Source organism: Sus scrofa, chromosome 3 (assembly GCF_054392235.1).
Source record: "Sus scrofa isolate SSC_HxYL_T2T_F1_AM1 chromosome 3, Sscrofa_HxYL_maternal_Yorkshire_Landrace_v2.0, whole genome shotgun sequence".
In the NCBI taxonomy this organism is placed as follows: Eukaryota; Metazoa; Chordata; class Mammalia; order Artiodactyla; family Suidae; genus Sus; species Sus scrofa.
This window is the reverse complement of record NC_139385.1, coordinates 78,795,890-78,822,521: the sequence shown is the minus strand read 5'-3', so window position 1 is coordinate 78,822,521 and position 26,632 is coordinate 78,795,890. Positions and strand designations below refer to the sequence as shown.

General features: G+C 35.6%; 1 protein-coding gene across 3 annotated transcripts in view; it reads right to left on the bottom strand.

Annotated features, from left to right (window-relative positions):
• Window positions 1-26,632, bottom strand: part of LRRTM4 (leucine rich repeat transmembrane neuronal 4) — a 755,797-nt gene that overhangs the window by 225,423 nt on the left and 503,742 nt on the right. The window lies entirely within an intron of this gene.

Sequence of the window (26,632 nt, the reverse complement as noted above, 5' to 3'; positions counted from 1 at the left end):
CCTTGTCAGTAAGTAGCATTTGCCTACCAAAATTACCACTAGAAAACTTCAGATTTATTTCTGGAAAAAAAAAAAAAGGCAAAACAAAAATGAATTTGGCTTGTAGAGAGAAGGAGAAGACATGCCATGGAATTCAAGAAAATATTTGCAAAAAAACTCAACACATCTGATAAAGAACTGCTATCAAAAACATAAAAAGAATCCTTAAAACTCAACAATTGGAAGACAACCAATCTGACTTAAAAATGGGCCAAATACGTTAACACACACCTTATGAAGAAGATATATGGCTGGAAAATAAGTGCATGAAAAGATGCTCCACATCATATGTCATTAGGGAAATGCAAAATAAAACAACAGGAAGACATTACTACATGTTTTAGCATGGTCAAAATCCAGAACACTGACAAAACCAAATGCTGGTGAAGATGTGGAGCAACAGGAGTTCTCATAAATAGCCAGTGGGAACACACAATCGCACAGCCACTTTGTGTCAGAGTGTCTTCCAAAACTAAACACAATCTTACTACATAATCCAGCAATTATGCTCTTCAGCATTTGCCCAAAGGAGTTGAAAGCTTACATCCATACAAAAACCTGCACACCAATGTTTTTTTGTGTGTGGGCAGGTTGACTCACAATTGCCAATACTTGGAAGCAAACAAGATGTCCTTCAATAAATGAATGTGTAAATAAAATGTAGTACATCCAAACAATGGAGTATTATTCAGTGCTAAAAAGAAATGAGCTATCAAATGGTTAAAATACATGGAGGAAACAATTGCGTATTATTAAGTTAAGCCAACTTAGAAGGCTATGGACTGTACTATTCCAACCACAAGATGTGCTAGAAAATACAAAACTATGTAGACAATAGCAAGATCAGTGGTTGTCAGGATTTAAGGTGGGGAATAAAGAATAGGAGGAACATGGAGGATTTGGGGCGCAGTGAAAATACTCTGTGTACTGTAAAGTTAGAAACACGCCATTATATGTCTGTACAATGTAGAATGTATATCGCCAAGGGTGACGTCTAGGAATTTCCTTGTGGTGCAGCGGCATAAGGAACCAGCATTGTCGCTGAGGCGGCTCTGATCACTGCTGTGGTGTGAGTTCCATCCCTGGGCTGCCCAGGAATTTTCATATACTACAGGGGTATCCAAAAAAAAAAAAAAAAAAAAAAAACAAAAAGAGTGAATCCTAATGTAAACTATGAACTTTGCATAATTATGATATGATATCAACCGAAGTCATCAGTTGCAAGAGATGAACCACTCTGGCGGGCAAAGTTGGGAGTGGGGGAAGGAGACTGTGTATGTGAGGACATAGCATATGTAAGGAATCTCTACACCCTCCTCTGAATTTTGCTGTGAATCTAAAATTGCTCCTTAAAAAAAAATTAGCAAGCCTGCTATTGATATGTGTAGTATTCTTTCTGAGAAAATGTACAATGATGCTAATGATTAACAAAAATTTTCCCGAAAATCCTCTGAGATGAAATGTAATAGTAAAAATAAGTGCTGTTATAGGAAACAAAATTATGGTTTTTGCATAGCTGAGTTACTGGCCTAAGATTCATACCTAATACAATCTTTTTCTTAGAAATTCACTCTTTCAGAGGCTTTGCAGGAATCTGTCAATATTTTAACATATCTAGAAAGCAATCAAGAGGACATATTCAGCCCGGTAAACTCACAGTCCAAGGGGAAAGGTTGATTCTTATCCAGGCAAAAGGAGCCAGAGACATAAGATAGGTATTTTTATTTTTTTCATTTTTTATTTTTATTTTTATTTTTTTGTCTTTTTGCCTTTTTCCAGGGCTGCTCCCACGGCATATGGAGGTTCCCAGGCTAGGGGTCTCATCGGAGCTGTAGCTGCCGGCTGGCCTACGCCAGAGTCACAGCAACGCGGGATCCGAGCGGCGTCTGCAACCTACACCACAGCTCAAGGCAACACCAGATCCCCAACCCACTGAGCAAGGCCAGGGATTGAACCTGCAACCTCATGGTTCCTAGTTGGATTCGTTAACCACTGAACCACGACGGGAACGCCAAGATAGGTATTTTTAGATTATTTTGAGTATATATACAAAACTGGACTTTTTAAATAGATTTCTCAGAATGTCTTATTCCAAAACCAGTACAGTTTTAATTAATCTAATTTCCCTCCTTCAGATGCTATAGTCCCAAAGCAAGTATCAACCAATGAAGCTGAATCAAATTGACTTCAAATATATATAATCTGATAGTGCTTTTTAGAAGTAGTTTATTACTCTCAGTCCTGCGCTCTTCTTTGTTTGTTTCCTGTGCAAGTTTGAATATAGTGACAGAGCTTGTTGTTTATAAATATGTAAATATGTTGAATACCCGTCAGTGTAAATGCTTTATTTTTCAGTATAAGTTTGGTGATTTGGCAGTCTTTTGTTTGCTTCAGTGTTTTGGATATTTTGTTCAGCATGACTGAGTCCTCTGGCTCAGCCCTCATCACCCATGAACAATGACGGATAAAATAAGCATTTGAGACCCTAAAATGATGTCACCAAATTGAGGTAGTATCTCATGCAATCCAGCAGATCTCAAACCAGTCTTCTTCCAGATCACACTGCTCCTATTTCCTGGCTCATTCTATTAATTTATATAATTCCTGTTTTAGGAAGGAAAAACTCATGAAGTTTCATTTAAGGATATGTGAAAGCTAGAGGAAGTGAAACAAACATTTGTGAAGTATTTACTATATTCCGTCTGCTACCTGTCTCAGAATCAACTTGAGGGCTGATTAAACATACAGATCCATGATCCTCCTCCTGCCACCAAACACAAAATAATGAAAACAAAACTGTGAAGTCTGAATCTCCAGGCTGGGACGCTAGGAATCCCCATGACCAGAAGTAACCCTGGATGATTTCGGTACCCAATGAAGTCTGACATCCACTGCTATTCCCTGCCACCCCTTTGGAGAAAGAAACCAATGTGAAACACGAGTCACTGTTACAATCCTCAGTTACACTTTCCCCAAATTTTTCTTCCCTTTTTTTCCCCTTTCTTGTTAACATCAGGCATAAGTTAAAGTTTCTTTTAGTCAGTTCTGAATTATTGTCCCTGGGTGGTTATGACTCATCCCAAACACTTTCAAACAGAACTGCAGCAGAATCAATAAATCAATGTAATTAAATCACAATCATAAAAAATATTACTCAACAGTATAAGAACTGTAACTACTCGCCCTGATGTGTGTTTCTTTTCATTTCCTATCCTGCCAGTAGATATAATTCTCGAGTGAACAGTTTCAGAAAATATCTTGATAGAATCTCAAGATGTACTTGAACAACTTGAACACGGTAATGTTGACTGTGATTTAAGGTTCTCTGGGGGCCAATCATAGGGCCATAAAAAGATGCTTAACTCCAAGAAACAAAACACAAAAAGAAACAAAATAGCTGGTGAGGAGTCTGCAAGCAATGTGAGACACAGAAAGTTGTTTTCAACTTTATAAAATTAACATGTTTTTAGCCTACTCAGGCAAAAACCTATTTGGGTCATGAGAGCAACAAAGGATGTTTGAAGTTTCCCAGATTTTCTCAACTTTCAGACTTTCAAACTTGAATTACTGAAGCTGTTAATAAGGTGCAAATAATCTGTGTATATCTGCTGCATTGAGTTTTTTTCCACCAGCTTATACTGAATTTAATTTTGTCTTCCATAGCACACCATTTAGAGTTCCCATAGCTATATCTGTTTTTCCTTTGTCTCAGGATCTCAAAGAGAAAGCACTTTGAACAATTATATAATATAGATTCCAAACTTTTATAAAACGGCTTCAAAATGCCATTTTTCAGATGGGTTCTATTGTACCTTAAAACTAAGTTGTTACAGTTTAAAAGTGTACAAGGGCAGTGTGACAGTTCTATATACTATGGAAAGAACTAAATGGATGATGATAATAGCTTCTTTCGGCCAGAAAACTGTACAATAGATCGTTCTTCTTTACACATTACTGAAGGTAGACTGAAAAATATAGCTTACATGATTTTTTTTTTTTTTTTGGTTTCTGAGCCTAATTTAACTTGATGAATTGACAAAAGCCTCAGACAGTACCTGAGATGGAGAAGGACTGGGAAAGTGTGTCCATAGCGGAAAGCATGACCCTGAATCAAACTGTGAATGAACTTGCGGGCAGCTGAGGCACAAGAGAATCCTTTGCACTCATTTGGGAGCAATTTCCTCTTCAGGGCTGAGCATACAGTCCTATCTTTTCAGCCTTAAAGGATTTCTGGGAGAAGTAAAGTGTTAGTAATTGTATGGTCTTTTCCATCACACAGATGCTGACATTTCAAATTCCAAGGGCTATGAACTGATAGCTTGAGAGAGAAGTGGCAGGTTTAGCAGGCAGACCTGCTAATTGGAGGGTGGAGCATGGGGATGCTCTCCATCTTGGTGGTTGTGTTTATGGTGTATGAGGGGTGAAAGGACCCTTGGTGAAACTTGTAACTAATTGTCCTCAGGGACAGCAGACTGCAAAGGAGCAGTATTGCCTGATTGTGGAAGGGATGGCCCTAAACAAGAGGAAGCAAGAGGCATCACTTTATTGTCTCATCATTGTATATAGTTTATGGGACGTGGAGCAAATAGAGGTGCATCTCTTGGGTTTTCCTGGAAACATGCAGATTTTAAGATTTTAATAGAATAACAGAGATGACTCTGGCCATTCTATCATCATCTTCTTGGTTTTCTCCATAGCCATTATTTAGGCTCTATACTCTGTCTCAAGAAGCTTCCATTTTATTTTTAGTTTTATTTTCGTTTCTCGGATTAACCCATGCCCCTCCACAGGGTCAATAGAGGAAAGTTTTACACGGGAACCGCCTGGTTCTTATTCCCTGGAATCTCTTTGTCCTTGACAATGCAGTCACCATTCCTTATTATGTTTTATTTAAAAATTCAAATGAAAATGCTTATTTATTTTTAAAAAGGGAGACATAATTTACATAAAATATACAAATGTTAAGTGAACAGCCCTATGACTATTCCCCTTTTAAATAGTTTGTTCTAAGAGAAGCCATCTTCAGCTTCATATTTCGGAGGGGAACAGTTTAAAGACATTTAAACAACAACAAAAAGCCACAAAAACAAGATAATCTTCCTAAGCCCAAGAGAATATATGCACAGTGTATTCAAACTAATGGAAAGATGCTTCCTGCCTTGCTTGCTGAGGCTATGAACCCAGCCTCATCAAAGTGTTGACTTACTGGACTGTGGCAGGTGTCACCTTAGCAGCAGTCTCAGAGAAGCCTGTACCTGCCCTCCTTGAAATCTACATTCAAAGGCATAAGGGCCAGAGAGAAAACAGTTCACCATCCTGCCTTGTGGTTACCTTGTGGATTTCTTTCTTTCTTTTTTTTTCCTGTATTTGGAACACCACTTTTCTTTGAATTATCGGCAGGGAATCCAAAATGACTAGCATAACTGGAGAGCCATGGTCTCTACTCCCAGGACTGTGATGTACCCTGATGTCACACTAAGACAACCTTGTCAGAACATTCCTAAGCCAAGTCTGTATAAGAAATGGGGGGGGGGGTTAGTGGGTGGGAAGTATCACGGTGGATCAAACATCCTCTTTCTCTGCATGATAGAATTTCTCATTAATATTTCTTTGGGGACAAGAGGTAAGGTTAGAATCAATGAATTAGCCAGAAACATGGCATCATTCCTGAGTTTGTTTACCCTCATGGCCACTTTTCTCTATTTCCGCTAACTAAAAACGCAGCCCTTTTTGATGCCATGTAAAAATGAAAACTCAGTGTGAAAGACACTGGAGGATTGAGAATTTTCTGCAGTGCTTCATGTGCCTTTGTCCTGGCAACTGTTTCTCCCCCCCCCCTTTTTTTGTCCTTTTAGGGCCGTACCCACAGCATATGGAGTTTCCCACGCTAGGGTCTAAATGGAGCTGTAGCCGCTGGCCTACGCCAGAGCCACAGCAAAGCCAGATCCTTAACCTACTGAGCAAGACCAGGGATCGAACCCGCAACCTCATGGTTCCTAGTCGGATTTGTTTCCACTGCTCCATGAAAGGAACTTCCCACCACCACTTTCACATGACCATAATTCCTAACTCCTAGTTCCTACTCCTGTTGACAAAATCTGTATTACATAAGCAATGGCAGGTGATCTGCATAAGTAATTCCTTTGCAAGAACCACCCTTGACCACCTATTCTTGAAACTAGCCAAACTGCCATGTAACCTGCCTGCTAACGCTCCTTAAATCATTCAACCCTCCTGCCTCAAGTTAAAATATTCTCTTGGAGCCTTCTCATGCTTGATATTTTCAAATAAAGGTTTATGTTAATGATGCTTGATTGAATTTCTTCCAACCAGTGTATAAAATACATGCTTAATATTTTACCTTGTTAGGATCAATCAAAACATTACCCTTTTGCAGCTCTTCAGTGTCATACTCTATTCTTCTAAGGTAAAATTGTGATTTCCCTTATTTTCAAATGTATACTTGACCTCTTTTTAAATGTACATCTTAGTTTGCTTTTTAAATAACCTTTTCAGGTCTATTTGGTGGAAACTCCACCAACTCCAGGAAAAGCTGAAATTTGGGGTTCTACTCATATATGAAATATATAAAAATGATGAAGCTATAGAATGATTAGAATGATGTGTTATTGGGAGATATATGGTAAATGCCCCATTCCTGGCTGGAAGGACTCTTTTTTTTTTTTTTTTTCCTGTGTGCAGATCCTCCAGCAAATACTAATAACCATATTTCAAAATCCCCCATATGTGGGCCTTTCTTCCCCATAACCCCCCCTGCCAACTTTGTCCCAGCTGAAACCATCATTCATCTGAACCATAGGCACTGCCTTTTCAGTGGCATTCCTGCCTTCATATCAGCTCCCTGCAATCTGTCCATTTCATAGCAGTCAGATTGTTTTTCTTAAAAACATACAACCAGGGAGTTCTGATCATGGCTCAGTGGTTAATGAACATGACTAGTATCCATGAGAACGTGGGTTCGATTCCTGGCCCTGGGTTAAGGATCCGGCATTGCTGTGCTGCCATGAGCTGGGGTGAGGGTTGTAGACGTGGCTCAGATCCTGAGTTGCTATGGCTGTGGTGTAAGCTGACAGCCACAGGCCAATTTGACCCCTAGCCTGGGAACTTGGTAATGCCACAGACACGGCCCTAAGAAATAAATACATAAACAAATAAATAAAAATAGAATCAAATGTCACTCTTCTGCTTAAACCTCCAAGGTTTCACACCACAGTACCTTTTGTGTTTTCTAAAACCAAGAAGCTCATTTTTTTTTCTATGCTTTTGATGCACCTTGTCATCCCTGCTCTCACATCTTCTTCAGACTACCTTCTTCCCACCATTCGGGTCTCCAATTCAAGGCCCCTCATCAAAGATGTCCCTTGGAAGACTGAATCTAAATTCTTACTCCTCCTTTCGGCCGCTCTTTACCATATTTATTGTCCTATTTATTTAGCTTATTTTTTGAAATATATATCATTATTTTAATTTATTTTATTCATTTTTACATGTTAAATAGCTGTATTACTCACACTAAGAGTTTATGCCATATAGAGCAAAAATAACTTGTCTAGAGTGGTGATGCCAGTGCCTAGAACAGACTTGGTGTATAGTTGGTACTCAGTTGAATTTTTAATTTAAAAAGTGTTTATGTATAATCTTCACTATTGCAAAAAGAACATACCAATGTCTCTTCTTTTAGAATCCCTTAGGCTGAAATCTTAGTTTTTTATGTGCTATTTATGTCATTTTCTTCCTGTTGATGGAATTTTCTCTATGTATTTTTATAACTAAATTTTTTAATTTGTGATACTTGTAGATCCCCGTTTATCTGATGATTATTATTAGCATTATCATCATTATTAAACACTTACACAGAGCTTATACTATTTCAGGAATTATTCTAAGAAATCTACAAAATTAGCTCATTTACGAATAGCCTTGTGTAATCACATATTTGCTATTATAATCCTTTACTTATACATAAAGGGAAATGCTAAGAGGAGAAGTAATGCTCTTGATCACATAGGTAATAAATAGAAGAGCGAGGATTTAAACCAGATTCAGGTGGTCTATCTTGAGCATCCAAGTTCTCAGATGTTTGAATAGATCAAAACCCCAAAATGACATATATTTAAAGTATTTTCTCATATATCTATTTCTTTTCCATCATGCTTTTCTGAGAATTTTTAGCTCCTAAACAAAAGGAATCCATTTCTTCAGGGGGAGAAAAATATGACCTTGAATAAAAAGAGTTACTGATAATTTCTGAACCTTGACTCTACCATTTTTGGAATCTCAGTGGTTATAATAATTTTAAATCTAGGTCTCATCAAAAAAATATTTTTCTTGAGTTCTCAAAATCCATTTTTACTCAGATCAGATATCAAAGACATATTCAGTGGGCAATAGTAAAAAAAAAATTTAAGGATTATTATACAAAGTTCTCTCCTTCCAAAATTAAACTGTCCAGAAAACTGGATTTTAATGGATAAAAATAGAGGAAAGAGATGCAAATCTCAACTTTGGGATTAAAGGCTATTGTGCTTAGGAAAGTCCTATATCTATATGGCATTCTGAGGTAAAGAGAGGTCAAGGACTAAGAAGGTGTCTAGATTGTTCAACTGGAGAGCATCCTTTTATAGCCTAAAGGTACCAATATGCCACAGAAAAAATAAGCTAAATTCCCTGGATTTCTGGTACCATGGAATATTCCAAAAGAACTGGTGAACTGGAAAAGACTGGAATCAGAATATAGGGGCTGCAAAATGAACCTCTTGACAGGGGTCTCTGGCATGTGGCCACAAGCCACCCACAAGACACAGGCAAGGCCAGCCAACCTTTAGTACACCCCAGATCCTGACATAAAGAGAAGTAGCCAGGGCAGACCAGGACCCTGGGAAGATTGAGCGAGGTCCAGAGGACAGCAGTTGGACCAAATGTGACTCTAGCCAAACGCATTACACAAACTTCCTCTTATGCCCAGATTCAGGGAGGGTAAAGTAAAAACTTTATAGATAGAATATCCTAATGTGATTGTTTTCAATTCCTTTTATTAACAAGAGTTTGAGTTAATCTTAAAGTCACAGTTTTAACCTGAGAGACCTCAGGATAAAAATAGAAACTCAAGAGAATTAGAGCTTTTTCTTATAGAAAATGAAGAAAAAAGATCTTTCGCTCACATAAGATGTAGCATATGTACATTTGCAATTCTGTTATCTAAGAGAACTAAGAATTCACAGAGGAGATGTGAGTAAAAAGAAGAGGTGAACATCAAGATTCCCTTGTGTATTATATTAAAAGAAATATTGAGTGCCTTTAGAAACAGTGCGGAATATTACTGTGGTTTTCAAAGAGCTGCATGAATATAGCAGTCATGTATGTAAAATCTGTTGAAGTATGTTGACTGCATGATCAAATTCCATTCCCATATGAGAGAAGAGATTTAGAAAGCAGTGGAAGTCTATAAATAAAATAGGCATTTCCACACATAGCAGGGCCAAGGAAAAATCATGTCCAAGCTTGGAAAAGCATTGGTCTGTCATAGTCCTTTCCTGGCCCAATAAAGTGGCAACATGAATGTGTTAATAAATTGTACATTTAACTGGCAAATTAGTGAATACTTCTACAACTAAATCTCACCATTCAGATCTCTCTTAAGGGAACAGACTAGAAGAAGGTGTTTACAATGTTCTTGCAATGGGTCAGTGGAAAATAAAAGCTGAATATCTTTTATTCTTCTTCGGAGAGAGTTCTGTGAATAAAAAATTGGCTCCTTTCCTAATTGCGCTCCTAGAATCAGTTGCTGAGTGCAACTCCATACCCCACACCATCCTACAAAAGAATGGCAGAGGTTAGGTGATTTTGTTCTACATCCAAGACAGCTTTCATATAGCTTTATTGTTCCTTCAGCGAATTGAGTCATTCACTGAAAAGACGTACTTTTTTATTGTGCCTCAGATATATTATCTACGATATTAATCTCCAAGGCACCAAACTAACATAGGAAAGAAAAATGTAAGCCACACCAATATGAACAATTGCAGAATCTTGTTGTTTAACAAATTACTTGTTATGTTTGACCAGATGCATTGATAGGGGAGACAATGAAAAAAGAAAATAAATGAAAACCCCATATGTGGTTTGACATTAATGTAAATTAAAGTTACCCCGGATGGCATTCTTTAAAAAAATGACTTTAAAAAATCTGCTTGAATTGGTGCTACATGTATTTGTTTATCCCAGCATCCTAAGTGAAAGTTGATACATAAAACCACTAATTCTATTTTACCTTTTAATGAAATATAATCTGTATTACATTTTTTCTAAAACCCAATCATTCCTAAAGACAGAATCAAGGAGTATCATAGAATATATGGGTCAGATTCTTCAAAATGTTCACAATAATGTAGCTTCACTCAGAAGCTAGCGCAACTTGTGGGTAGGTTGACCTCACCACTGATGTGATACCAATTAAACTTTTAAAATAAGGTTGCCTCTGTTATCGTCATAAGATAAACAAGGCAAGAGTCGAGGTTATTAAATTCAATGCAATGCCTAACCACTATATATGTGAATAACATCCCAGTTAGCATCAGACTAAACTCTTTTCTTTCTTGTAGAGGTGTGTTGACTATATAGCTCATGCTTGTATCAGTAGTCAAATCATGTACATTAACTCAGTCAATTTATTGGTTCTGCCTGGGACATAGTGATTTCCAAATATACTGTTTTTATAATTGTTTTCTAGGCCTGAAGGCATGGCAAGGCGTCAGCAATGCCTTTCTGGTAGCTTATTGCTTTCTCCTTGTAGAACTCACTGTTTCTGACTGAGTTTTCACTTTATACCTAACATTTTTCTGTGTTATACAGTATGCCAGGTCTCAAACCATACTGGAGCCAAGAAGGAAAAAAAATGATAAAATGCAGCTAAACAATTTTGCTGACATCTTCTTGTCTCATTTCATTCATAGAGTGTGAACCCCTGGAGTTTTACAACCATTTGAAATTCAAAGGCAAATGCTGAGAGCACACCATCATGAGAATTTGCACCAATAAAAAAGCTTGTCAAAACCGCTTTGGCAATGAAACCACTAGATATTTTCAGCACCAGTGGAAACCAACTCCATTCAGACACAACTCACGGACCATCCCAAAGAAAGATGTCAGATCCAGTGAATTTCTTTCATTGCAATTACTGTATGACTTCAACACTGAAATCTATAAGAGATACTGTTTTTATCTGAAATGTGCTCTGTGGCATTTTTTTCTTTATTATGAGACGTTTGTCCGCTCATATTTTCTTTATAACTTGAATAAGTATTTTGGAAGCTTGCTATGGATTTTGAATTTCAAAAGAGATAGCAAACATGATTCATGTACTCTGAGTCATCCTTCTTAAAAATTCTAATTGTATAAACTACATCCTTCAAAGCATCCTACAGACACGTTAAATATTAATAAACACATTTAAAAGCGCCAAGAGGTGTGATTCCTCCACGCTAACTGATAAAATTGTAACTGATCCTCTACTTTATGTCTACAATGAAAAATAAAGTTAAAAAGCTGGTAAGCCTTACATTTTAGTATTAAACTTGAACACACTAGCTCTAATATTCCAGATGTCCCATGTTAGGAATCAATGGAAATCAACTTCATTTCCTTATTCATGGTTTTCTATCACTTCCCTCTTTGTAGCTCCAAACAAATAAATTGAAATTATTTATTGTATTCTGTATACTTCTTTTATCAGTACATTTATTTCTTTTAACACAATATAAGCTTATATCTCCTAAACATTTGAGAAAGAAATGATCACTGTCAAATCACTTAAAAAAAACAACTTCCGGTCACTATCCATCATGTTATTTTTTTATTTTGCTTAGAAGACAACTCAAACTCTCTAATTATTCTTTTGGTTATTTTATCATCTGTCTTCCACCATTAAGCTCAATGTACCATCTGGACAAGGCCCTTTTGTAACAAGTTCAAAAGTGCATCCCCTCCCCCTAAGACCTAGGAAAGTGGTTAGTACTTAAGGGGTAATAGACAACATTTGCTGAATAAATGAATGAATGAACAAATGAATGAATAAACAAATAAATCTGTTGATCAGAACGAGGTTAGTCAATTAAAGTCTCATCCAGGGTAATTTCCTAAGCTGAGACTGACTGTATTTCCAGGCTCTGGAAGAGAACTTTGCCTCAGCATTCTCAGCATGAAAAAGCAACATTCAAACAGAATTGATCAGCTGGATATCAAATATCATTTGGGGGCTTTGCCCTAATATTACTTACCCACAAAGAGGACTGAAGATATCAAAATTAATGAATTAGTTTCTGAGGATATTAGAAGAGTATGAGGAATCCAGACTAAAACTCTCTCATAAGAATACAATGTGAGTGCCCACGTAATCCAAAATGGTTTAGTAGGCACCTTAATAAATGAAAAGAAAGAGGTACACCAAATGACTTTTCCCCTCTCCAATTCATATGTCAAAACCCTAACCACCAAAAGATGGTATTGGGAGATGGGGTCTTTGGGAGCTAATTAGGTTTAGATAAGGTCATTGGAGTGAAACTCCCAATTGGGATATGTGTCCTTGTAAGAAAAGGAAGAGCCTAGAACTCTCTGTCCTCCATGTGAGGACACAGCAAGAAGGTAGCTTATCAGCAAACCAAAAAGAGGGTTCTTACCAGACACCAAACCTACCAACATTTTGATCTTGAGCTTCTCGGTCTCTAGAACCATGACAAATTGACAAATAAATGACTGTTGCTTAAGTGTTTAGTTTATGGTATTTTGCTACTGAAGCCAGAATTAACTAAGACAGTAATGGTGCAATTAATTTTATTATATTTTATCTAGTGCAAACTGTGATTTTTTAAACTGTGATTATAATATGTGATCACTTATATTATCAAAGGCATCTCTTTCATTTTTATACTGTCTTCAAAATCCAGTATGTATTTTATTCTCATAGAAGATCTCAATTTAGATTAGTTACCTTTAAGTGCTCCCTAGCCATATATGCTAGTAACTATCATATGGGACAGAATAGGGCTAGAATGAAGGACTTTTCATTGGGGTTAGATACCACATAGTTATGAGAAGTGATTATGAGTCTATGCAAGGTCTAACCTCTATGTTTAATGTTAAGCCTGAAGTTTCTAAAGGTCAGCCTGATTAACAACTGGAGAAGAAATTTTTTTTTTTTTTTTTTTTTTTTGTGGGCAAGAATGAAACAAGAGTGGAATACAAGGGGGATAAGCATACTTATTTCTCACCACCTCCAATCTAGATTCCACATATGACTAGTAGGACAGGTCCTTTACAATGGACCTACCTAATCTACTGGTCCACAACTCAGAGTTGCTGAAGGGAAATAATTGGTGGGAGGTGGGGAAGCTGCAGGTTCAGAGGCTGCCTCACACCTACAAGGGGAGATGGCCAATCAGTGACAATGTGTGCCAGCTATCACAGCGTATGAATCCCTGCATCAAATGTTAATGCATAAAAATATGGCCACTACTTTCCTCCTGCCTGCCAAATCTCCTGTAAAATGTCTTTTGTGGCCAGCGCAAACTCCATGCCACACACAAAATGAATTCAGGGAATAAAGTTCCAGTTAGCTAAATCAATACAGTATAAATTCGCCACAGGCAGGCAGGGAAGCTTATTCCAGCATTTCCAAGTTGTATCAAAACTGGAATTATTCTTTGGAAATACCATCTCAATGAAATTACAACAGAGGGGTTTGAAACAAATGTCCTATTGAAAACTCTTGTAATACAGAAACAGTTTTTACACTGAGAAATTAACACCTATAGAGTTAGTGTTAGTATATCTCTCCCATCCTCTGATTCTTCCTTTTTCTTAATTCGAAACTGTAGACACAGACACAAAATCATTTAACTGCTGATATTCTGAAGAGTATAAAGAATTACCTACAAAACCCAGGCAGGATTGATGAGTGCTAAGTGCACTTGAAGTCAAAGTTCTAATGCAATTTTTAAAGTAAAAGCATCATAGGCTTTCAGACTAGAAGCAGTTTTTCAAATTATCAGATTGAATTTCCAGATGAGGAACTGAGACCCAGCAACATGAATTGAGTGACCTCATATTTGATTATGCAGCAATTCAGCAAAAACTAGGACTCTTTTTTCCAGCAGTCTAATATACCACAACTGAAATAAAATGAGAAAAGCAAGTAAACATTCAATCAAATAAAGATTGCTTTCCTGGTTAAGCCTAACTGACCACATATACATAATATATATTTTTAATTATTATCCACAACACTGTGAAAAACTTATTTATGCAATGAGTGCAGTATATTTGAAGTGACTAGTAACTATAAGGCACATTCCATCAGGAAAATGATACATGTCCAAGAGGTATACTTTTAATTGCAACAGATAGATGTAGCATGAGTGATTAAGGTTAGGTTACTTTCCATCATTCTAATTTCCTTTTCTTTTTACTTTCTTTTGTCTCTCAGCTTTCCCACTGATAGAGATCATTAAAGAAAGTCTTCACTTAACCAACTTTGGGTTAACTCTCAAGGGTAAAAGTGGCACTATTCAGAGAGTTTGAGGTGGAAACAGGGAGTAGAAGAAGGCATGGATATTGATTCTAGTTTGTTTTCTACATTCTATGAGTTGGCTGTATAGAGCAGATATAGTCTTGTGACATTGTTTGGCAAATGTAGAGTCTGAAGAAAGTGCCTGCCACACTACTTCAGTCTCCAGGCAGTAGAGAGGAGGTCTTCCTGTTGGAGCAGGCTTGCATTTGAGATCACCATTGTGAGGGAAAAGAGGCCTTGTAATGGAATAGTGCAGGCAAAGTGAAGTAAAATGGAAGTCAAATCCAAGCATAAGATGATCTGCACTACTACAGATGGAGGTAAATAAGAATATCAACATCAATGACAACACAGACTGGCTCTTCCAAAGTAATTGCCTCAACAACCTGTGCTGAGAGGACCAAAGAGGAGTTATAGTAGCATCTGGTTTCTAATCAGTGATGACAACAAGGGCAGGGGTCAATGCCACCCAAAGCCAATGGTGACAGCAATCTTCCTAACACATTTACATACTTTCTTGGACTACAGAAATGGCAATAAAACTCTCTGTTATGGAAGGAATCACTCAAGTAAGAACTTTTAGTTTTGAAATAGTTACATATTTACATAGATCACAGTAACTATACAGAGACTGTTACAAGTGGGAAGGGTCTGTTGTCTTCAGTTGAGTGGGTTGCTTAACTTCTTAGTGCTTCAGTATTCTATGGGTAAAATGAAGATGACTGTATGATCTTGAAGGGATTTTGAAGGTAAGGTTTAGTTAGGTTTAGTTTTTTTGTTTGTTTTTTTCCTTCCCCACATGTGGGGACAAAAGTGATTAAACTCTCAACCCTGTGCTATAAGTATGATTAGGGAGTATGATGAATAAGACTGAGTTTGCATGGTGAATATGAACTTGAACAGATTTTTGTTTGTTTGCTATGGACTAGTAGGGCTTGATGGAGAGAATGAATAGAGAGAAGAGAGTAAGAGCAAATAACATCAAGAAGGCCAAATTTGGAAAAAATTATAAGTATTATAAGTATGTTTAGAATACAGGGCAATATGAGTATGTATATTCTACTTGTAAATTAAATGTTAATTTATTATAAAAAGAATACTTGCCAAATGAAACAGTTAAAATTATAGAACAAACCAAAAAACACTGGAAAATTTGAAATCTCTTGATACCATCTCTAAGTACTAGAACTGAAATGCCAAAGAAAATGAAATGCCAAGATGATTGATAACCATGCTAAGGTGGCTTTGTTTTGTGGATGGGGAGGGAAGAGTGAGTGGGGAGGGGGAAAAGGAATCAAGTTCTAATTGGTGAACATAAATAAGTTCTGAAAATTGGTGTCAGGATAACCACGATTTTCCTCAGGATACCATAAAGACTGCAAAGTAAGGCAGCTATGCCAATGTGCTAACCCAGCTAGAAAATTTCCCACTTCTATTTACAACTGGGCCACTTGGAGTGGCTCTCCTCTCATGCTAGGTTTCTATTCCTGATTAAAGAGTGAACATAGAACACTTTGCCCCTGAAAATGCAAATAAACTTACCCTTATAGAGATGTTCACATACAAATGAAAAATGGAGGCCTTGAAATGTTTCCTCTAGTGAATCACATATTAGAATTACACTTTCTATTTCTGGGAACCTCACCTTTTCACCTATTGCCTTGTTCAACATTTGCTGCTTCCGACTGCAGAAACTGATTAGGAAGTAAGGCCAATTGTGATTTTAAATGAGACTGTATTGACTTTTTTTTTTTCTCTTTTCTTAGTAAGGAAGACATAGCCAGCAGAGAAATGTGTAGTAGCACTTTTTATTTAATTGTAGTTAGGGTCAAATCTTGTTTTCTCTATTTCATAGTAGCAAACTGTGAATACTCCATGCTTCCTTCTCAATTACACTCAGCTAAAATACATTGAGCATAAAGGAAGAGAAAAAGCACTAGGCTATAGGCACTTTGCTCTATGTTAGATATCCCTTAAATGACATCAAAAGGAATTCTCCAATACAGATGTCATTTTAGATGAGAATGCTGAGGCTTCAGAAATTAAGTGCCACATTGAGGCAGAAACAGGATTTTAACGAAGGCCTGCTCTCTTCTTGCTTTGCCATGTTGCCACTTAAAGTTACACATGCATCCTATAAAAGTCACATTTGAAATAAATCACATTTTAGTAAATATACCTCTGACCTACCTACTAAAAATAATTAACTCCTTTTAGAGCAAATGTCACCCTTATTGGCCATAACCGCCCCATTTTCCAATGTTTTGTTTTTCTTTTAATTTTCAGAAAGATAAAATAGATTTTTTTTTTAACGTATCTACTCCATTAGCTGTAAATCCTAGGATTTGATAAGTATAGGTAAAAAGATCATTTGTTGAAGCTCAAGGAAAGTAGTGTTCACAGCTCTCACATGCTTTTGCAGCATCTTGCAGAGAAGAAATTTTCTATCAGTGAGAAGAGCTTGATTAGACTTATGATATGGTCTTGGACTACTTAGACCAAATACATTATCCATGTAAATCACTCCTTCTTCCTGCCCCTCTTCCCATAGCCCAGATCATACACTTTTTTTTTCTTTTTAGGGCCACACCCACGGCATATGGAGGTTCCCAGGTCCAATCAGATCTGTAGCTGCCAGCCTACACCACAGCCACAGCAACACCAGATCTGAGCCGCTTCTGCGACCCACACCACAGCTCATGGCAATGCCGGATCCCCAACCCACTGAGCGAGGCCAGGGATTGAACCCGCAACCCCATGGTTCCTAGTCAGATTCCTTAACTACTGAGCCACGATGGGAACTCCAAGAATCCCCACTTATATTTAGAAACTTTGCACAATAATCAAAAGACTATACATCAGGAAATGTCTTAAAGTGTTGGATCAATAAAGATAACATATGAACAAATTATCATAATGAAATTTGATAAGTAAATATATATTTTTAGATAATTAATATATGTAAATATCTGGCTCATCTGGATATATGCTTAACTTCTTATTTATGGATGTGATATACAGGTAGTTCTTATTTATGACTTCTTATTTATGGATGTGATATACAGGTAGTTTAGTCTAATAAACAATTGAAAACACTATTTTACATTTTGATGTTTTTGAAATCTAGTTTCCACTTAAAACATTTAATTTATTTTATGTGATGAAAAATAGTTCCCCTTACAGAAAAATGCTTTTGTTTTCTTTGTTCAAAAATGCATTTCACTTAGCCATTTCTGAATTCTCAATTGTTTTTGTTTTTGTTCTTTTTCTGACTTTGAGCAGATTAAAAAACAAAACAAAACAAACAAACAAAAAATGCTTTTTGATACCTGAAGGATGCCGAAGGGTTCTTTTATTTGTTGATGGCTGGGATTTTCTCATTTACATCCTTTCTGAGAAGAATGTTGTAGCTGCCATATCATATCTGTGTCTGGATAACCTTTTGCGCTAGACTGCTGTGTATGGATTAACTCATGATGTTTATTGATTCTGACTCCCTACAGCTTTTTTTTTTTTTTCTTTCTTTCTTTCTTTCTTTCTTTCTTTCTTTCTTTCTTTCTTTCTTTCTTTCTTTTTTTTTTAGCAGAAGGCAGAAATTAACCTCTTCCGTTCTTTATTATCATAACAGCAGCACTCAGGCTAATTTCTAGAATCATTAGATTTTTTTTTTTTTTTTTTTGTCTTTTGCTATTTCTTTGGGCCGCTCCCGCGGCACATGGAGGTTCCCAGGCTAGGGGTCGAATCGGAGCTGTAGCCACTGGCCTACGCCAGAGCCACAGCAACATGGGATCCGAGCCGCGTCTGCAACCTACACCACAGCTCACGGCAATGCCGGATCGTTAACCCACTGAGCAAGGGCAGGGATTGAACCCGCAACCTCATGGTTCCTAGTCGGATTCGTTAACCACTGTGCCACGACGGGAATGATTATAATAAGAAATACATACATTTTTCTTTCCTGTTAAATTCTGAATTGCTACTAATTTAGAAGTTTGGCTAAAGGCTTACATTAACTCAGAAAGCTTTCCAACCAAATAGGAAAAAATCATTTTTGGGACAAAGTTTAAAGCCTTTTGAAAATTTTAAGTCTTCTGATGCAATGTGAAAAGTATAATTTGCATATAAACAATTGGTGTAACAATTATAATTATTTTCCTTTCAAAAAAGTAAATTAAAAGTTTCTAAGTATTTTAGTCTAATTTTAGCATTGGTTTATATTTGAATGCAGTAAAGCATAATTTATTTAAATATTTTTATCCTGAAATTTAAATCTCTTTCATGTATGCTCCACTCCTCCCCAACAATTTCTAAAGGAACATTAAGGAATACCTTGTCACAGAAAAGTAGTGAATTTGCAGCTCCAATCTTGAATCTCACATGTGAGAAGGCCCCAATCTGCTGTTCATTTCACAGTGCTATGTGAAAAACTTCTTGAATGAAATTTGGAAACTCAATTTTTAGACTTGTTATAGTCAAAATATAACTCCACTAACAAATAGATGGTATTGAGTTTTACAAAATTGAATTTATTCAGGAAACTACTACTGGATACTAACCTTGTCCTTGTTTTACAAATAAAGATAATATAGTGATGTGACCCTGATTGTTGATATCCCTTGTCATTAATAAGCCCCCAAAGTCCTTAATATCAGATACACAACATTTTAGGCAACATTATATTACAACTTAAGAGTATTATCTCAGTAGTCAGAATATTAAGGTTTAAATCCAAAATTTATTACTTTCTATGTTACCTTGAGAAGGTTACAAATGTTTCCTAAACCACAGTTATCCATACCAGTGAAAAGTTACTATGAATCTTATTGAAGGAGCCATTGTGAAGTTACAATGAGAAAATGAATTTAGATTTTTAGCACAAATGATTGGCAGACAGTAATTGCTTAAAGGAATTAGCATGTAGTCATACTGCTAATCCAGGGATAAAAATTAAATAATTTACAGATAAAGTCAATTCTTGTTTTTAATACATGCAAATCAATTTTAAGAGAGACAAACTTAGTTACATTTATAGATTATTACATTAATGTCACTCATATGTACCAATAGATAACTGACCAGAAAGTTTTATCAGAAGTGGGGCTAAAATATAATGGAAAGTTTTAAAGATGTAGTACTGGCTTTGGTACTAAGTAGTGAGAGAGAGTAGAGGGTAGATGGGTGCCAAAGAGGCTATTGGTAAAATTTGGAAGAATGGCATACTAAATGCTAGTGGAAGCTGAAAGAAAGGGGGAGAAATTGTTACTGGCAGCTGAAACAATTAGCAAAACCATTACCTGTTGTTGCTTAGAAAACGTGGAATATGCTTAACGAGCCTGTGAATCTGAGATTTCTAGACCAGGTATTGTAATTTTGCTTTTTTTCAACTGTGTATATTAAGGTACAGGAAGAGAAAGCTGAGACATTTTCAGTTCACAAGTGGGGTTAATAGAAAGTATAGAGGACAAAGGACTCACTTAGTTTGAAAAGAAACTGTATTTTTTCCAGTCCTTCCCAAGTGTAAAAGATTTTCAAAATAAGAAATGGCCTTACAGTAAGGATTAAGTGTAGTATAGCTTTAAGATATTCTGTTGTTAATTTAGAAACATTTATAGAATTATCAAGTAGACCCCATCAGGTTCACAAAATGTTTTCTAAGAATCTTAAAGGTTCTGTCCTAACACTCCATGCAAAATAGACATTTACAAATAATTGTAGATATGGCTTTTGAAACATGCATGTGAAGCTCACACCATATTTAAGGGAGTAGTAGTAGATCGAACTAAAAGGGTCACAAGCAGAGTTCCCATTGTGGTGCAGCAGAAACAAATCCCACTAGGAACCATGAGGTTGTGGGTTCAATCCCTGGCCTTGCTCAGTGGGTTAAGGATCCGGCATTGCCATGAGCTGTGGTGTAAGTTGCAGATGTGGCTCAGATCTGGCATTGCTGTGGCTGTGGCGTAGGCCAGTGGCTACAGCTCCGATTGGACTCCTAGCCTAGGAACCTCCATATGCCACCATGTGGCCCTAAAAGAAAAAAAAAAAAAAGATTCAGAAGCAATTCAAAATGAAAAGATATCTCTGTGTTCATATAGATACAACCGAAAAGCAACCTGAGAAGGTATTCAGTCAAACACTTGTGCTTCCTTATAGACGAGAAAGTGTATCTCTCAGCTTGGGGCTAAGAGTCACCAAGGACAAAGAATTGAGAATCACACTCCCAGTGGACAGAATAAGACTCTAATCAAGGAATATTCTTTGTCCTTGAGTGGGGAATCCTAAGAAAAGATACCCGTTATTTTCAGAATCATTGTAGATCAGTGATTGCCTCTTATTTCTCATTGACACTTGTTACATCATTGTACATTGGCAGTATAAAGGTGTATGATTTAACTTTTTAGTTTTTCTGGAATATCAAGAACACATCAGAGGTACTGTAAAGAAGAAGAACTATCTATATCCAGAACTGATATAGATAAAGAGTATAGAATTCAAGACTAGTGCTTTGATTGAATAAGATATTGGAGTTTGGGCACGGAGTGGGTGTATTTTACAGATGGACTGGGGCATTAATCATTGGACTCAGAGAGCAAAACAGGATAAAGTGTTACATTACTCTGAGCTTGCCCCTCTGAAATATCATGGCCAAAGGAATATCAACACACAAGCGAAGACATGGTAAATGATTACATATCTGAGCTTGCCATCTGTCACTATGCGAAGATCATACTTTTCACACTATGTATAGAAGATCACATGGACAGAAATCCTCAATTATCACAGCCATCCCAACTAAACCCAGTCTTTTAACAAAGTTCCAGTTGAATGCAGCTGCATGAGTAAAAACTCAAGTGAGAGCACCAGAAGAAATTTTCATCCAACACACAGGGTAAATAAAAAACAAACGTTTTTTCTTATTTAATCCTTGAAATTCTAGTGTGGTTCTATAGCATAAATACCAATGCAATTACTAATGCCATAAATTCTAAAACCAGGAATCTACCTTACAAATGCACGTTGTTGGCTGTAAAGAGTCTAGAATGAAAATGATAAAACAATTCAAGTCCTTAAAAGAAAAAAGGAAAAGAAGAAGTCAAAAAGAAATATGGAAAAACATTTATTTTGTTGATTAATTGTATGATATCAGGAAAGTGGAAAGCCATGTTCCCTCTTCTTTTTTTATTTTTAGATCATTTCTCTAATCTATGGAGTAATAAAACATATTTTGCTCATTTAATATTTTTCCCATTTGAGGATTAAGTGAGATAACATATGTGAAGCTTTCTGAAAAATATAAAACAGCCAGAATAAACATGTTGGTAAAGGTGGATCATGGAAATTCCATTATTGGAAACACATTTTAAGCACTGAGTTAAGTACATTCTTCCCTAAGAATGTTTGGAAAGCTAGTTAGGATATATCTTGTTTGAAATATAAAGAGGTTTTTACCTTATAATGCAAGAAGATAATATTTTCCAAATTTTTTGCCAATAATAATTAATTTGAGAAATTATAAATATTTGTTTCAAATTGAATGAGAAAGTCTCTTGATCCATATTTTTGAAAGTCTAAGGCTTACAACAACTCAATACAACAACTCAAGTCATGCCTATTTTTACATTTTGAATTGGGATAAGGTAGTCTATGGAACTCTTCAATAATTAGCACTACAAGGGAAAGAGTCTTTTGATTTATTACAGTGATGATAATAATAGCTAACATTTGTGTTCTAGGAGCCGTCTGAAGCATTTTACATGGATCATTCTCTTCCATCCTCTCTGAAACCCTAGCAAGTAGATATAATATTTTCTTGATTTTACAGATAAGGGAAAGGAAGCTGAGAGAAATTAAAAACTTTGTGCAACTTGGAAGGTGGAGCTGAGAATCAACTGCTTATATGCCAGGTTCCCAAGTGTTTGGTTTTTAACCAAATGAGTAATTATAGGAGTAGTTGCTGTCCAAAATATGCATTAGCAAAAAATCTAAATTATTATAATAATTTATTGTTAATTTTGCCATATTTTAAATTATATTTAAAAATTACAACCAAATTAATACTAAGTGACTAACCTAATTTTATTAAAATTTGGTAACAGACTTTAATTAGTAAATTATCTATACTCTAATCCTTCTAAAAAATTTGAAAAGCAATTTACTGTCATATAAAAATTACAATCCAGAATGGAAAAAGTCTCATTTGCATCTTTATTTGCATATTCAACACGTACGCACAAGTTCACCCAAGTATTTTTTCAAAATTTTTATCTGAATTGAAATTATATTTTGAGAGAAATTCACAATGTAATACATAATATTGGGTTACAGTTACATACAAGTATTTAAAGAAGATATCTATATAAAGACAATGCAAATAAATATTAGATACATCTATGAATAGTGAATATTTAGTAAAATGCTACAGGAATATTTATCTGAAGGAAAATATATACTGTAACATAAGGAAATATAAGAAAAAAGAAAAACTATCCCCTTAGTTACATTTCTGCAACAGAATTTGAGTTTTCCCATTTTCCACTTTGGTCTTCTAATTTCTGCCAAATCATTAGGAAGTATCACAATAACAGAAATCCCTGTAGTGCCTGCATCTCATACCTTCCCCTTGCCACGCCTTCCTTTGTATTCCCCTTGAATTATTTATAGACTGTGTCCATCACTAGATGTAAAGCAAGGTTCAGTGTTTAATGGGGAAATGATGATTTAACCCAAGGATACTTTCTTTTAGGTTATAAAATTGGAGAAGCTGAATTGACTACTACAAGGAATAATAATAATGCGTTTAAGCATAACTTATGTAAAAGATTGAATGTCACAGCATGCCAAAATCAATTAGCAGTACATACATGCACATGTGATTAAGAGGTTTTTGGAGCAATGATGTGTTCCTAATCTCAATAGCCAGCTGGCAGGGGCAGAATGAGCCGGTAGCCACTCAGGAAAATCATGGTAAAAGCTATTTACCAACCATTATAGAAGCAGTTTAATATTTTAGCAAATGGTATGACTGTACCAGTTTCATCAGTAGAATATCAGTTCTGAGTGTATAATGTACTTCCTGAATCACTAAAAGCCTTTTTCTATATTATTATAATTAAAGGTGAGTTGTCTAAAGGATAGACCCATCTATTTAATCATTTATTAACTGTTTGCTTTTCAAATAATATTGAAATTATCTGAAGCAAAATATTTAAATTACAGTGTGGGCTGCCTTAATTTTAGAATATTTGTTCAATTCTTATCATGTAGATTTTGACATATTATATTTGCAGTATCCAAAATATACACTCAGTAAAGTTATATTTGAGAAGTAGCTACACTGCTTAAAAGAAGATTAAAACTTATCAATAGAGCTAATGTTGAGTCATTTTTTAAACTGCTTCTTATACTGTCCCCTATTTTTTAGTAACTGTGTCCAATTTTAAAGAACATAAGCTTAAATTAATGCACATACATATAAAATGAGGGAGTTCTCGTTGTGGCTCAGCGGTAAGGATTCTGACTAGTATCCTTGAGGACTCAAGTTCAATCCCTGGCCTCGCTCAGTGGGTTAAGGATCTGGTGTTGCCATGAGCTGTGGTGTATGCTGCAGATGTGGCTCAGATCATGTGTTGCTGTGGCTGTGGTGTAGGCCAGGCAGCTGCAACTCTGATTCAACCCTTAGCCTTGGAACTTCTATATGCCACAGGTGCGGCCCTAAAAAGACATAAATAAATAAATAAATGAAATAATTTTTCACTTCACACCCATATAAATTTTGATAAAGTTTTACTTCAATTGAAATAAATAAGCAATTTTTTTAATGGTGCTACCTCTTTTAAGCTTTCCATGGATATAAGGAGCATTAACAAACAGTTTAGCCTTCTGCTACAAAAAGAAAAAGCAAATGTATTTAAATCTAAGTCCAAAGCAAAGTTGAAGGAAGAAGTAACCTAAGACTCACTAAGAAATAAAATGCATATAGATTAAGAATGCTGGTGAGTATTCAATGAAGTAGAAGTAGGACAACAGAGGCCAAAGGCATGAAAGGAAATCAAGTGTCAGAAACCACTTAAAAACATTAATCAGAGGATTTCCAGGAAAAAATGTTGAGTTTAGATCAACTTCCTCACCTTCCCTCCCTCCATTAAAAGACATCTAGAGAAGCTGAAGAGAATATAAGACAAAAACATGCACATAACAATCTTCAAAATTTTGCTTGGAAATCAGATTCTATGAGGTGAGACTTAAAGAAGAGACAAAGAACCACTCTTAGGTAGTCTTCTCTGTAATTTCAATGAGAATGAGCAACATAAATAAATTCTGAAAACAAGGGAAGATTATCAAAGATGAGACAAAAATGACTGTGATGTACATTAAAAGAACGCACACTGAAAATTAACATAATATATAGCATATGGTCATATGGTATATGGTGATATAAAGATAAAAAATATATGGTGATATAAAGTACAGTATATGGTGATATAAAAATCAAAAGATAAGAAGTATATGGTGATATAAAGATCAAAAGATAAGAAGAAAACCTATTCTCAGCCTGGGAAAACCACCTCCGTCATCATGGTATCTCCCCTGACAGGTAAGTATGAGAAACGTAATTATTATGGTCTATGGTCAAACATACAAATGTTATAACTCAAATGTGCTAGAGGGTTGCATCAGAGCATACTTGAGGCATACCTGCTTATTTTAAAAATTATCTGCTTTATAAAGAGTATCTGTTTATAGTAATTATATATCAATAATGATATGTTTGGAAATAATCGTTTGTTTTACCACCAGTTTTGCCATATCCGTTTACTGGGAATTTGTAACACAAACTTTTCTTTCTTTCTAGATATTAATTGCTTATTAGACCATAAAAATGTTTCTACTACTTATACTAAGTAAGAGTGATCCACCTATTACATATTTTATACTTAATGACATGGTCAAATTCCCAATAAAACAGCACACAGATGGAAAGGAAAATACATCTTTTGAGATAATCACAATTTATAGCTATCTGGTGTTTTTAAATTGAAAAGTAGCTGAAAAGTTGCAACAGAAATAATTTCTTGGGAAGAAGGGCTTTAAAATTTAGCTACAATGAAAGAATAGTAATTCCAAGGAAGCAGCAGAGGTTGTAATCTATTCAGTATTTAAAACTCATATTTTCTAAACAAGATCATTGTCACATGCATTTATTATTTTAAATGGCCTCTCTCAAGAAAGCATTGAATTTATATTTATGAAGACATTTATTGCACACTAAATGCCAAGTAAAGATTATAAAAAGTATCTTTATTGAAGTCTAACAGCAATGAAAGACATTTTCCATTAGTGGTATAATTAGCTCATAATTATGTAAGCAATAAATGCATAATTAGTTTTTAAATTCTTAATATATTAATATTGTATACAATATTGGCCATGCATCTGTAAATAATATTGACAAATTAAATCACCATTTCCTTGTGTACTGAATATCAGTGTAATTGAAGGAACAGATATTCCTAAAACAGAGAAAAGTGTAAGAATTCTTCCACCTCAAATATACATAGAACTCTTTTCTTTGCATATCTGAGAATAGATTAGACTTTTCTATAGTTGAGGGAGTGGGGAGATATAATAATCTAGGTTATGCAAAAATCTACATTAGACTGACTTATCCTTCTCATTTACTCCTTAGTTCAATTTTAATATTAACAGCACTTTTTAGTTTTGTACTATAAAGATGGCTTATTTGTCTCTCAAAATGTAATAGTGCTCTTATTAAGTAGCTTAATACCCCCACAAAAAAATCTCCTATAAAGGATAGATGAATTACTTAAATGTTAGAGAAGCACTGCAAATTTCAGGTCATCATCATTTTATATTTCCCTTATTGTGAGGGCAGATAGCAAAGAACCAGCATATCTGAGACCTAAACAATAACACAATCAATATTTCAAGATCATGTTTTAAATAGAAAACATGCTTATTGTAACTTTATTCACGATAATTAAAAACTAGAAA